We start from the raw sequence: 13,718 nt of genomic DNA on the forward strand, positions 1-13,718 counted from the left end.
GGGGCACAGACGGGCCCGGAGTTTAGTGAGAGCCACAGATTAGAATTCAGAGCAGCGAGCGCAGTAAGGTTCCTGAACCCTTAACGCCTGCTTCCGAAAACGCCAAGTGCTCTGTGATCTCTCTCCTGATGAAGGAAGTGTGTTCAGGGTATTTATAAGACGAGTGGGAGCATGTGAAGGAAGGAGGCGACCTTTTCTGAGAAGAGGAAGCCTTGGTGGCTCAGAGCAGATGTGTGGGTTTGAATCCTGATCTGTCATCCCGCAGCCGGGAGATCTGGACGCATCAACCTTCGTGACCCTCAGTTTTATCATCGGTAGGTGGAAGGCAGGAACAGTGCCAGCTCCCAGGGAGGCCATGAGGGTCAGACTTGCAAGTGAATGTAAATTCCCGTAGCCTGCTGCCAGGCACAGAGCAGCCACTAGACAGACAGGGTGCCCACTATCGGCACTGTCACCCTCCTCTGTCATCTGACAAACGTGCACAGCTTTACAACCAGGGGACCAAATCCCCTACTCAAAAGGGACAATTTAAAATCAAAAGGCCAATCATCAAAAAGTCTACAAACAATAAATGCTGGAGAGGGTGGAGAAAAGGGAACCCTCTTGCACTGTTGGTGGGAATGTAAATTGGTACAGCCACTATGGAGAACAGTATGGAGGTTCCTTAAAAAACTACAAATAGAACTACCATATGACCCAGCAATCCCACTACTGGGCATATATCCTGAGAAAACCATAATTCAAAAAGAGCCATGTACCACAGCGTTCATTGCAGCTCTATTTACAATAGTCAGGACATGGAAGCTCTATTTACAATAGTCAGGACATGGAAGTCAGGACAAGTGTCCATCGACAGATGAATGGATAAAGATGTGGCACATATATAGAATGGAATATTACTCATTCATAAAAAGAAACGATATTGAGTTATTTGTAGTGAGGTGGATGGACTTAGAGTCTGTCATACAGAGTGAAGTAAGAAAGAGAAAAACAAATACCGTATTCTAACGCATATATATGGAATCTAAAAAAAAAAACTGTACTGATGAACCTAGCTGCAGGGCAGGAATAAAGATGTAGACATAGAGAATGGACTTGAGGACACGGGGTGGGAGGGGGAAGCTGGGGTGAAGTGAGAGTAGTACTGACATATATACACTACCGAAAGTAAAATAGATGGCTAGTGGGAAGCAGCTGCATAGCACAGGGAGATCAGCTCGGTGCTTTGTGACCACCTAGAAGGGTGGGATAGGGAGGGTGGGAGGGAGACGCAAGAGGGAGGAGATATGGGGATATATGTATATGTATAGCTGATTCGCTTTGTTATACAGCAGAAACTGACACACCATTGTAAAGCAATTATACTCCAATAAAGATGTTAAAAAACCCAAATCAAATCAAAAGGCCAGAGTCTGCCCTGATTCTCTAGAGGACAGTGTTTCCCACTCCCCAACTCCTCTACAGCAACTGGATCTGTGGGATGTTAGCAGGGACCAAGCCAAAAAAAAAAAGAAAGAAAGAAAGAAAAGAAAAAACAAGAGTTCTCCATCATGTCCCTCAAGAAGCACCAAGTTAAACCAAGCTCTGTTACTGCAGGACTTCTCAGAGCCTTTAATATACCAGTGTGCACAGGGCTCTCCAACAGAGCAAAAGGACAGACAGTGCTTCCCACTTGGAACCTACCCAGCAAGTTTTCCTAGAGGAACTCAACCCTAGTAATGGGTCTGCAGAACCTTAAGTGTAGCACTTACTGTTCCCTCGTGGAGTGAGGTGTATCTATTTCTCCAAGTAGATGGCAGTCACCTACTTATGCTCCAGAGTGCCAGGCACAGGACCACTGAGTCCAAACACTGTCCTGGGCACGAGTCACTCAGCCCTCCCCACCAGCTTCCCTGTGCAGAAGGGCCTGCTTTTGTGTGTGGCTCTTGAATAATGTAGAGATGAATGCTTCTTGGAGCTGCCTTGGAAAACCCTTTCTGATCCTCTCGCAGTCCTCCTACGATATGTAGTTATTTCTTTGAATCAGTAATACATGCATATGATCTAAAATTCACAAAGTGCGAAATTAAAATGTCTCCTTTCCCATTCCCAGAGGCATCTGGTGATAACAGTTCCTTGAGGAAGCTCTATTATTATTCCCACTTTTCAGATGGGAAAACTGAGGCTCAGACAAGTTAAGCAACTTGCCCAAGGCCAGCCTACCATTCTATTGGCCTCTACTCCACACTGAAGGTTCCCAGAGTCTCATCCCAACAGTTTACAGATGTGAAGTAGGGGCTTGTTAGATTGTGGTTGAGCAGGGGGTAAATCCGCAGCGGGTCAGACATCACCATCATGGATGATGCTAAGTGTCTAGATGCCTAGAGGTCAGGGAAGTGCCATATAGGGAGAGGAAATAAACACAAACAGCCGCCACCAAGGCTACCCTGTCCTTATAGAGCTGCTGTGTGGCTCCTGAGACCAGGTGTCCAAGCCCAGGGCCATGGGGGGCTGGTGAGGGGCTCACTCGGCCTCCCTCTGCTAAGCGAAGGCCTGGGCATCCATTGGTGCTGGCTTTGCCTGCCCTCCCCTGGGCATCCCAGACTCCTGCCCCCAACATGTCTGGGCCTTGGGGGTACCAAGTGAAGCAAGCTCTTGAAAGCCATCTATGAACGGTGGGGTCTGGGTGGGCTTAGGAACCGCATTGCACTGCCTCTCTGACCCCCACCATGGATGTTGTTTTGCCTTTTTTCCCCTGAGAAATACATACATACCATGCAAAATTAGGACAATAACAAAAAAGCAAAATGAGGAAGGTCACACAGATAGAGCCCTGCTTAACACTGTGTTGTGAATTTTCTTACACCCTTTCCTGGGCATATATACAATTCAGTTTTCCTCCCTCCCTCCCTCCCTCCCTCCCTCCCTCCTTTCCTTCCTTCCTTTTTGGAAGAATAGGGTCATGTAGATGCTATTATATGATACTTAACTATATATCACAGCAGTTGTACTGTGTTAATAAGTAACGGTCTCCACATGAAACTATGGTTCTATAGTTTGGATTTATTAAACTTAATTAAATCAACCCTCCACTGATGGGAGTTTAAATTGTTTCCAATTTTTCACTCTTCTGAACAGTGCTGCAAACATCACTGTGTCACACCCGTCATCAGACGGCTGTCGGTTACTGCCTTAGGAAATATTCCCAGGAGTGAAACTGCCGGGTCAAGGGATATGTATACATAGATGATGACGTATATTCTCAGACTGGCCTCAGGAAGAAAAGTCAAATCCCCAGCGGTGCACTAAGTGACTTCAGGACAGGGACCCCACATTACACTCTCAATTGTGTTAAAATACACACACTATAAAATTTACCATCATAACCATTTCTAAGTGTACAGGTCAGTATGTTAAGTACACTCACACTGTTGGGTAGCCCATTTCCAGAACTCTTTTAATCTTGTAAAACTGAAACTTTACCCATTAAACAAGTCCCCATGCCCGTCTCCCCCAAACCCCGGTGACCACTGTTTTACTTTCTGTCTACGAATTAAGTGGAATTGTACAGTACTTGCCTTTTTGATGTACATACAGTATTTGTTATTTCACTGAGCATAATACCCTTAAGGTTCATCAACATGTGTCAGAACTTTCTTCCTTTTTTGAGGCTGAATAATATTCTGTTTTATGTATACACCACATTTTCTTTATCCACTCATCCGCTGATGGGACACTGGGTTGCTTCCACCTTTTGGCTGGTCCTTTATTTTTGTCTGTCTCTCTCACCGGAGTCTACCAGCTGGGAGGGAGGCCCAGGGCGTCTCTGCTCACGACTGGATCTTTAAGCTCCTAGCACACGCCTGACACACAGTAGGTGCTCCGTAAACACTGGCTGAATGACTGAATTGGCAGCCGTGGGTTGTTTGCTGGAGCGTGACCCAATCCATATAGTCTGTCGCCTTCCTGGGGAAGTGGCTGGAGGGTTTCACCCAAGTTCTTGTAAGTAATCAAGTGGATTTACCACTTCAGATTAAAAGGGGGATAAAGAGGGAGTGCCTAGCAGGGCGTGCCAAGGTGCACATCCCTGACCTTGAACTTCAGGGCACAAGGCAGCCATGTGCTCCCAGTCTTTCCTTGAGCACCAGTGAGACCCACAGCCCTGGCTGCCCCTGCCCACCCTGGCATATCACAGCCAGCGGGCCCCATGCCATCAGCTTCATTTCCTGTTGCAACGATCCACCTCCACCCCTACCACCCACTTAAAAAACACTGATCAGTCAAGTGCTTTTGGGAAACGGGATAAAGAGCACAAGATCCAAAGTATTAGGTTGAATTGCATGAAACTACTGATATTCAACCTTTTGTGTGTGTGTGTGTGTGTTCAACCATTTTTGACCTATAAAACCCCCTGTCAGTTTCATACAATTCACCCCGATATTTATGCGCAGCAGGGGCCATGGCCCCACGGGTCTGCCAGGCGTGCAGCGCCTCCCTGGGGTCCAGAAGGCAGGTGAGTTCATTGTAACGGGGCCTTGGTCTGTCTGTTTCTCTCGTGCTGGCGCTGCAGTCCAGGTGGAAGGCCGGATACTGCTGTGATGGGCAGAGACCAGACCAGACTGGCTGGTGATCCCGGACCAGCTGGAGGAGCAGCATTTTCTGAGTCCCCAAGGCAGAGGGACGAGAGCACACAGGTGCATCACTTGGTATGGGGGGCACACCGTGTAGAGGTGCATTCCAGACACTGTCGGGTGTTTTGGAAAATGCCTTCCACATGGGAGAGTCAAACTGGTGAGGCGAGGGGTGAGGGACTCCCAGTTCTGAGCAGCCATCTCCCCTCCCCCCACGCCAGTCCCCGCATGTCCTCAGACCTTCTCCCGACTTGCTGCCCCCCCCAACCCCGTAAAATGCAGTAGCTTTTAATCACGTGATTTCTGCTGTGGGCATCCAAGCCTATCATCCACAGCCTGGCATCAACACTTGACCCGTCCCCAAGAACAGCGGTGGGAAAAGCCCTCCGTGGAAATTAACCCCCAACCATCCTGTCTAGGGCCGCAGATGGGGAAAACCTTTGCTTTTTGGAGAAGCCGTGTCATTCTGCAAAGCCGCGTTCTGCTCCCCACGGGTGGTTCACTGTGATAAGGCCAGCAAAGCAGCTAGCCTTGAAAATGCCATTTAATGAGAAAAAACCCACACGGCCCCCATGGCACTGGCGGGACGCCAGGGTGTGGGATGGCTTCAACCTTAAATCCTCCCCTCGCTCCGCCTCGCGCTCTGTGCTCCGCCTCTCGCGCTCTGTGCTCCGCCTCGCGCGCTCTGTGCTCCGCCTCGCGCGCCCTGTGCTCCGCCTCTCGCGCTCTGTGCTCCGCCTCGCGCGCCCTGTGCTCCGCCTCAAGGTTTTCATTCCAATCTCACCTCGCTGCCAACCTGACAGCAGATACTGATGGATATTAGCCAAGCTGTTCCCAGGGAATTTTAATTACGATAACAATCGCTAATCATCGGCATTTCCTGAACGGCTGTGGCTGGAGAAGGTGGTAATTGGCAGAGACTGTTGGACAGAGGGCAGGTCTAGGGCCCTGGCCTCCAGGGAGGATGTGGGAGGGGCGGCCTAAGACATCTGCCCCTGCTCACCACCGCTCTGCCTTCCGTGTGTTACCACCTCTCCCCACCTCCCACGCCACTCAGGAGTGCGCCTGCATCAACTCAGGGGAGGCGACCACGCTCTCTGCTCCTCACCCCAGGGGTGGGAGTGGGGGGACAGTCTGGCCTTCGCACATGCTGTTCCTTGCACCTGGAGTGCCCTTCACCCTTGGCTCCATGAGGCAGGGACACTTCCCCTAGGAAGCCTTCAGTGCCACTTTGTGCATAGTCAGAGCAGCTCTGCTGCCCCGTGGCTCTGCTGACCCAGACCCTAACCCAGCCAAGAAGCTGTGAGCTCTTCCAGGGCAGGGCTGTGCCGGAGCCATCCCTGTATTCCCAGGACCCAGCTAGGAGGCTGTACGTGGCAGGAAGGTTGCTGACTGAGTGACTGAATGAACAAACCAAGTTGGCAAAGCAAAGGAACTGTCCCCGGGGGACAGAGCGTGGGACTCTGCCTTCAGGGGGACCATGTTCTGTTTGCTTAACAAGCTCCAGTCTTGAAAAGCCGTGGGAAATGGCCTGTTACTGAATGTCTCTTAAAGGGTCCACCCACCCTGGCAGGGAGACAGCATAGCTCTCCCTACCCAATTACCTGAACACACACACACATACACCCACACACACACACAAACACACACACAGTGCTGGCTTCCCAGGAGCTCTGACAGGCAAGCTAGACTCCACAACGTGGCAAATAAGACCCCAGAGCTCTGCCAGCTCCTGCCTCTCTCCCCAACACTGGGGATCAGCCAAACATAGCCGCTCCCACTCCCGGATCACACTAAGCTGTCCACGCCTCCAGGCCTTTGTACATGCTGATTCTTCTTCCTTCCCTGGGCTGGCAGAATGAAATCCAGCCTTTAGGAAATTACTTTTATCCAGAAGTTTCCACAGAACCATGCAGGTCTCCCACTGCAGTGCACACACATTGTCATGAACGCCTATTTACATGTCTGTTTCTTGCACCAGGTTGAAAGCACCATGACAGCAGGAGCCCCCCAGGCCCCCCAGCACCTGCTAGCACATGCTAGATGCCTGACAAATACCCATCAGCTGAGATTACTGAACACATATCCAAATTTCAAGGCTTTAAGTAACTCAGCTTACTTAACAGAAACACTGGCTCTTAGAGGGTGCTATGGACTGAACTGTGCCCCATCCCCAAATTCATATATTGAAGCCATAAACCCCAGGGTGATGGTATTTGGAGATGGGGGTCTTTGGGAGGTAATTAGGTTTAGATGAGGTCATAAGGGTGGGGCCCTCACAATGGGATTAGTGTCCTTATAGGAAGAGATACCGGAGAACTTGCCTTTCTCTCCTCTGTGTAAGGACACAGTGAGATGGCCGTCTGCAAGCCAGGAAGAGAACCCTCACTGGGAACTAAATGTGCTGGCACCCTGATCTGGAACTTCCAGCCTCCAGAACTGTCAGAAGTAAACTCCCATTAAGCCCCTTGTGTATGTTATTTTGTTATGGCAGCCTGAGTTAAGACAGAGGGAGACATTGCCTGGAAGGTTATAGTAGATTAAACATGGTGCCAAATTATTTTCCTCTTTTCCCATCAAGAGGTGGAGTCTATTTTCCCCACCTCTTGAATCTGGTCTAGGCTTGTGGCTTGCTTTGACACATAAAATGTGGCAGAAGTAACATGTGAAAACTTCTGACCAGTTTGGAACACTGCTGCCATCATGAGAGAGCCTAATCCAGTGTACGAAGGACAAAAGGCCACACGGAGAAGAACCAAGACACCCCAGCCAACAGCCAGCACCGGTTGCAGAGGAGTGAGGCTTCTTGGACCCTGACCTCAGTCAAACTGTCAGATGACTACGGTCCATGAATGACACCAGGAGACACCAGCAAAAGAATCACCCTGATGAGCCCAGCCCAAGCTGCAGATGAGCAAATAAATGATTGTTTTTTTAAGGCATTTAAGCCTCCACACCTCTGGTAGGACATCCAACCTCTACACACTTCTAGAAAAAGGAAACAGTCAGATAGGTTGGTAATTACCTGAATAAAGTAGGAAAGTTAAATTCAGGAACTTAAAATATATATAGGCTCATTCATCAAATATGAACAACATGCTGCAAAAAAGGGACAACTGGAGAATAAGAAAAGGCCCCTAGAAATTAAAAATATAATGCAGAAATATAAAAATGTAAAATAAAGGCTGGAAGATAAAAATGAGAAAATTTGGAATGTGGAGCACAAAGATGAAGAAACAGAAAAAAGTGGAAGAAATGATGAAGACAAAAATGCTCAACTTTAGGGATCAAATTCCTAATAATAGACTCCTCAGAAAGAGAGCAATAGAAAAACATTTCCAGGAGCTGAAAGAGGGCATAAGACTTCAGATTAAAAGGTTTTTAATTGAATATAAGGCAGAAAAAAAGGAAAGTAAAATACATACTCATAAAATCACTTAGTTATAAATATAAAAAGATCCTAGAAGCTTCAAGAAAAATAGGTCTCTTACAAGGAAACCAGAATTAGAACAGCATCAGACTTATCATCAGCACACTGGATACTAAAAGACTTTGCATCTAGAATTCTACCAAACTGTCAATCAAACAAGAGAATAGAGACATTTTTAGACTTGCAAGGACTCCAATTTTCCTATACATGGTATCTTTTTAAGAAGTTACTTCAGAATGAGCTCCAACAAAACAGAGGTGAAAAACAAGAAAGAGGAAGACAAGATCCTAGAAACAGTGTCTCCAACTCAGGAGGTGAGTCAAAGGGAAATGCCATGAAGACGGCTTTCAGTAAGTAGTGCAGGATAGAGCCAGAAAAGGGTCTGCAGGGGTTTCTGACAGGAAAAGAGAAGGCTCCACACAATAGAAGGTAAAATCAAGGAGCTGCATAAAAGGACATAGAGTTTCATTATTTTTTTGTCAATGAGAACAAAGGGCAATAAAAAACTCCAAGGGAAAACTAAAATCATACCAGAAAGTCACGGTCCAAATATTAGGGAACTTAAACTGTGACGTGGCTTAAGATATAAAGAGTTAAAAAGAAGTCCATTTGATCATGATACTAGGAATGTTTTCCTTTGGATGGTCCAGGGGTCGAGGTGTCACAAATTACCAAAATGTGATCTTCACATATCATTTGACCCTGAGGTGTTTAATGTTTACAAAATGATAAAAAACTTAAATCTCTAATAATTATTGAGCACTTTGTATGTGTCAGGCACCATTCCAAGAATTTTGTATATAACTTATTTAACTCTCACGAAAAACCGATGAGGTGGGTAGTATTAACAGCTCTATTTTACAGATGAGGAAATCAGGCACAGAGAGAACATGTGACACAAACAGGGAAGAACAAAATAAAAACGGGACCCCAGGCTGTATAGCTCCAGAACCTGCCCTTTTCACCCTCTTACAAAATCATATACAGGTTTGTGAAATTAAATGCTATTTATTGATTTTCAGCTCTTCATTATTTATTATTTTCAGCTCAGAATTAATTAACCTAGAGACAAAGTGTTGTTTTCTTAGATTCTGTATTTGTCTATTTGGCATCCATTAATCACAGGGCCAAACCAATGGCCAACGCTGTTTACATCTCCCCTGTGATGCAGCTTTTGCAGGCATGTGAAAGGCATATTACAAACCCTCCAACCGATCCTGAGTCCACACTCTAACCACCCCCTTTACCTAACTCTCGCTCACCAAGCCAATATTCCCCCTACCCTAACTCAACCCAGGGCCAGATACCAGGCAACCAGGGCCAGCCTCTATGCCCCAGCGGCCGCTGAAACTATTCAACCTAGCCCACCCTAAGATACGTACCCTGCCCTGCTCTGCCTTTCCCGTAGAAACCCCATTAAAGGCTGTGGCGCACGCTTTCCCTTCACTCCTTTCTGCCTCTGGTGCTTCCCCATGTGGCCCTGAGTGGCGTGGAATGCCCCCTTCTTTTGGGAACTGTAAGCAATAAATTCTTCTTTCAATGGCATTAGCCTCTTCCCGTCATCACTCAGTCACCTTTGTAAACTAAGATTGAGGCATAAGTCACAAAGCATGGAAGAATTAACTACAGCAACAGAACAATCTAAACGTACAATCCTGGCAATCTGTTAGTAAGGGTGTCATCTAGAAAAGGAGGGAGGTGAGAGTAGGGGAGGGAAGAATGGAGGCATTCGCACCCACAACTCATGCAGAAGGAGTGGAGGTGTGAATGTTAAAGTTGATGGAAGAAGAAAGAGGCAAATAGTATAGAAAGTTACAACTGTAAACAAAGAGTTAAAAAATGGTAAAGTATCAAAAATTAGGAGGAGAGAGGGGAAGCAGAGGAGTCCAAGCTAGCCAGCCCCTCATCCTTCACAGCATGGAATCGAGTCGATAGGGAGTACCTGAAGTTGATAAATCAAGAAAGTCAGGGCACTGTTGGGTCATATGGTAGCTCTATATGACCCAGCAATCCCACTACTGGGCATATACCCTGAGAAAACCATAATTCAAAAAGAGCCATGTACCCCAATGTTCACTGCAGCACTATTTACAATAGCCAGGACACGGAAGCAACCTAAATGTCCATCGACAGATGAATGGATGAAGAAGATGTGGCACATATATACAATGGAATATTACTCAGCCATAAAAAGAAACGAAATTGAGTTATTTGCCATGAGGTGGATGGACTTAGAGTCTGTCACACAGAGTGAAGTAAGAAAGAGAAAAACAAATACCGTATTCTAACGCATATATATGGAATCTAAAAAAAAAATGGTACTGATGAACCTAGTTGCAGGGCAGGAATAAAGATGTAGACATAGAGAATGGACTTGAGGACACAGGGTGGGAGGGGGAAGCTGGGGCGAAGTGAGAGTAGTACTGACATATATACACTACCGAATGTAAAACATGTGGCTAGTGGGAAGCAGCAGCATAGCACATCGAGATCAGCTCGGTGCTTTGTGACCACCTAGAGGGGTGGGATAGGGAGGGTGGGAGGGAGACGCAAGAGGGAGGAGATATGGGGACGTACGTATGCACATGGCTGATTCACTTTGTTGTACAACAGAAACTAACGCAGTATTGTGAAGCAATTATACTCCAATAAAGATCTATTAAAAAAATAAAAGTCAGGGCAGGAGTCAGCATGTGAACTAAAGCAAGCAGTCCATACGTGATGGGCTGGGTGAGGGAGGGGTCGGACAGGCTACTGCCATCCTCAGCATAAGCTCTTCAGAACAATTGGATTTTTTCTTAAAAGCACATGCATGTATTACTTTGATTTAAATTGAAGTATAACAGATTGGTAATTGGAGGTCAATGTTATTAAATCCCTGGGCTGCTTGGCAGGTTGACACATGGTGTTGGAACGGTCTGGGGCTGGTATGTGGAATCTGGATGTGCTGGTAGGGAAGGAAAAGAAAGAAGTAATTAAATTTTTTGTAGTGGAGCAAGATAGGAAAGGCTTAGTCAGGTGATGGTTAGTTTGAAAACACCAGCACGAGTTCACAACACTGACATTTCTGCCCCTGCAGAAAGATAAGCTCCCCCTCTAATGTCACTGCCCACCCCTAACCTCCAGGAGTCAGAATTTCGACAATGGGAAAACCCTGGACAACTTTTCAAAGGGAACCAGGGCTTCCCAGCATAAAGGCAGGCAGAGCTGGATCCCTTTGAAAAGAGAAAGGGCCCAGGGCATCATGCTGTTAGTTGGAAGAGACGCTTCTCTCAAGACTGCTGGGCAGTACTCAGTGACCAGGTTTCCGTGGTGACAAGCTGAGTATGAAAAGCCATGATTACTGCTGAGGGCAACAAGCTGATACTGAGCAAGGCCAGTCAACACAAGATGTGCTAATGTAACATGCACATGTATTTTCAGCATTACTTTTTGCCAGAAATGCTATCTGTCCAGTCCAACCAGATTAGGACCATACGACTTTACAGCTGGATTATCTGCTACCCTATTCAAGCAGGATGGAGATGCGGCATTTATACGACGTGTGTGACTGTGGCACGGATGTGACTGTGCAGGTTTGTTTAGGGTGAGGAGCGAGCGGGGCAGAAGCGGGTCACAAGCCTGTGTCACACGTGTGTAACCAGAGGCAGCCTGTGGAGACGGAATCACCTGCCGTCCTATGTGCCTAGGATGGCGCCTCCACCTGCCTCTGTAATCAGAAAAGGGCTGTGATCCTCATCCCCCAAAGGTGCGTGGATCCTATCAGAAAAAACTGAAAACAGAGGTGCATCCAGTCTTCCTGAAAAATTGCTCAGTTGACAAACAGATGAATTAAAATAAAAAGCTCCAGAATGGGGGGACTCAGTGGTACCAGAAAACTCACCAGGATCGGTGAAATAAATGAAAGGTAGAATTCAGTCTAGATAACTAATGTAAATACAACTGAAAAATAATAAAAATGTGAAAGAAATGATGCTTAAAAATAGGTAACAATATGGGCCTCCCTGGTGGCGCAGTGGTTGAGAGTCCGCCTGCCGATGCAGGGGATACGGGTTCGTGCCCCGGTCTGGGAGGATCCCATATGCCGCGGAGCGGCTGGGCCCGTGAGCCATGGCCGCTGAGCCTGCGCGTCCGGAGCCTGTGCTCCGCAACGGGAGAGGCCACAACAGTGAGAGGCCCGCGTACCGCAAAAAAAAAAAAAAAAAAAAAAAAATAGGTAACAATAAAAATCTGTCCCCAGATTTCAGACTGTCTCAACAAAAAGCAAGACGTGGCTGGAAAGAAAAAAAGCATTGGGTTCCTCATTTTTCAGGGCAAGTGGAGTTAATAGGCACTGTTTCTACTGTAATGTAAGCGATTAGACAAATATTGGTTGGAATAATTAAAAAGCTATATATGCGTATATACACCTATCTGTCTGCCTGTCCATCTAAGACAACTAGCAGAATTAAAACTAGAGAGTTTTTCATACTGAAATACTTGATTTTCTGACAGTTTTATTTTTCTTCTTTCTTTCCTTCATCTCTTCCTCTCTCACTTTCTTGTTTTGTTTTAAAATTTTTTCCTTTTTCTTCTTTCGGTAGGAATTAAGTTTAGAGCAGTCGTCTTTCCTCATGGCTTGCTTCCCCTCCCTCAGAAAGTCGAAGCTTACAAACAACTTCTGAAGAGCAAGTCTGCAGATGTTCATTCATTCGAACAGCATTCATTCAGTACCTCCTATGTGTTAAGACCGAGCAATGGAGAGAAAAGATCAAATGTCCGTGCCGGTGGGTGGCCCCAGGACCTAAATCCACAAAGGGCTGGGGTCTGAGACTCTGTTTTTCACTGCCACATGAGAGTGTGTTCATGGCCTGCCCTCAGGAGCTATTCTGTCCCGGGAGGGTTTCCCTGTATCCATCCCCCCAGCACCTGGGGTGGAATCCTCAATCTTGCGGTGTAGAGCACAAGTAAGCAATCCAGGGGGAAGCCAGGGCAGCAGGGCAGAGCTCCCATCCCAGCCCAGGCACCCACCAGCCACCCACCAGGTTCTGGCTCTCCACTAGTCCCTTCTAAAGTGCTAACTAAGAATCGAGGTGTTAGGGGAAAGCTAAATGAGACCCCTCCCAGGAATATTTGCATATTTGTAATTTAAAGGATAACACTTTAAAACACATCAGGCAGGGCTTCCCTGGTGGTCCAGTGGTTAAGACTACATGCTTCCACTGCAGGGGGACGCGGGTTCGATCCCTGGTGGGGGAACTAAGATCCTGCATGCCGCAACTAAAGATCCTGCGTGCCGCAACTAGGACCCAACACAGCCAAAAAAAAAAAAATCAGGCGTGTGTGTGTGTGTGTGTGTGTGTGTGTGTGGTGCTGGTGAGCCGGTGAGAACATCTCCACCATCCTCCCACCCACCCTAGGCCCCGGCAAAGACAAGAGGGCACGCACCTGCCTCTTCTTCCAATGCCCGGCCCTGCCCGCCCTCCCCCAGGAGCCAGAGCCCTCCCCAGGGCCTGAGCGAATTTCCCCTTCAAGTGTTTTTTTTCTTTTTTTATACAGCAGGTTCTTATTAGTTATCTCTCTCTCTCTCTTTTTTTTTTTTTTTTCGCGGTACGTGGGCCTCTCACTGTTGCGGCCTCTCCCGTTGTGGAGCACAGGCTCCGGACGTGCAGGCTCAGCGGCCATGGCTCACGGGCCCA

At 47.2% G+C, this 13,718-nt stretch overlaps 1 protein-coding gene across 5 annotated transcripts in view; it reads right to left on the bottom strand.

Annotated features, from left to right (window-relative positions):
* The window catches only part of RPH3AL (rabphilin 3A like (without C2 domains)), a 142,146-nt gene that overhangs the window by 25,600 nt on the left and 102,828 nt on the right, over positions 1–13,718 (bottom strand). The gene's annotated exons all lie outside the window — the stretch shown is intronic.

This window comes from Mesoplodon densirostris, chromosome 18 (assembly GCF_025265405.1).
Source record: "Mesoplodon densirostris isolate mMesDen1 chromosome 18, mMesDen1 primary haplotype, whole genome shotgun sequence".
NCBI classification, from domain to species: domain Eukaryota; kingdom Metazoa; phylum Chordata; class Mammalia; order Artiodactyla; family Ziphiidae; genus Mesoplodon; species Mesoplodon densirostris.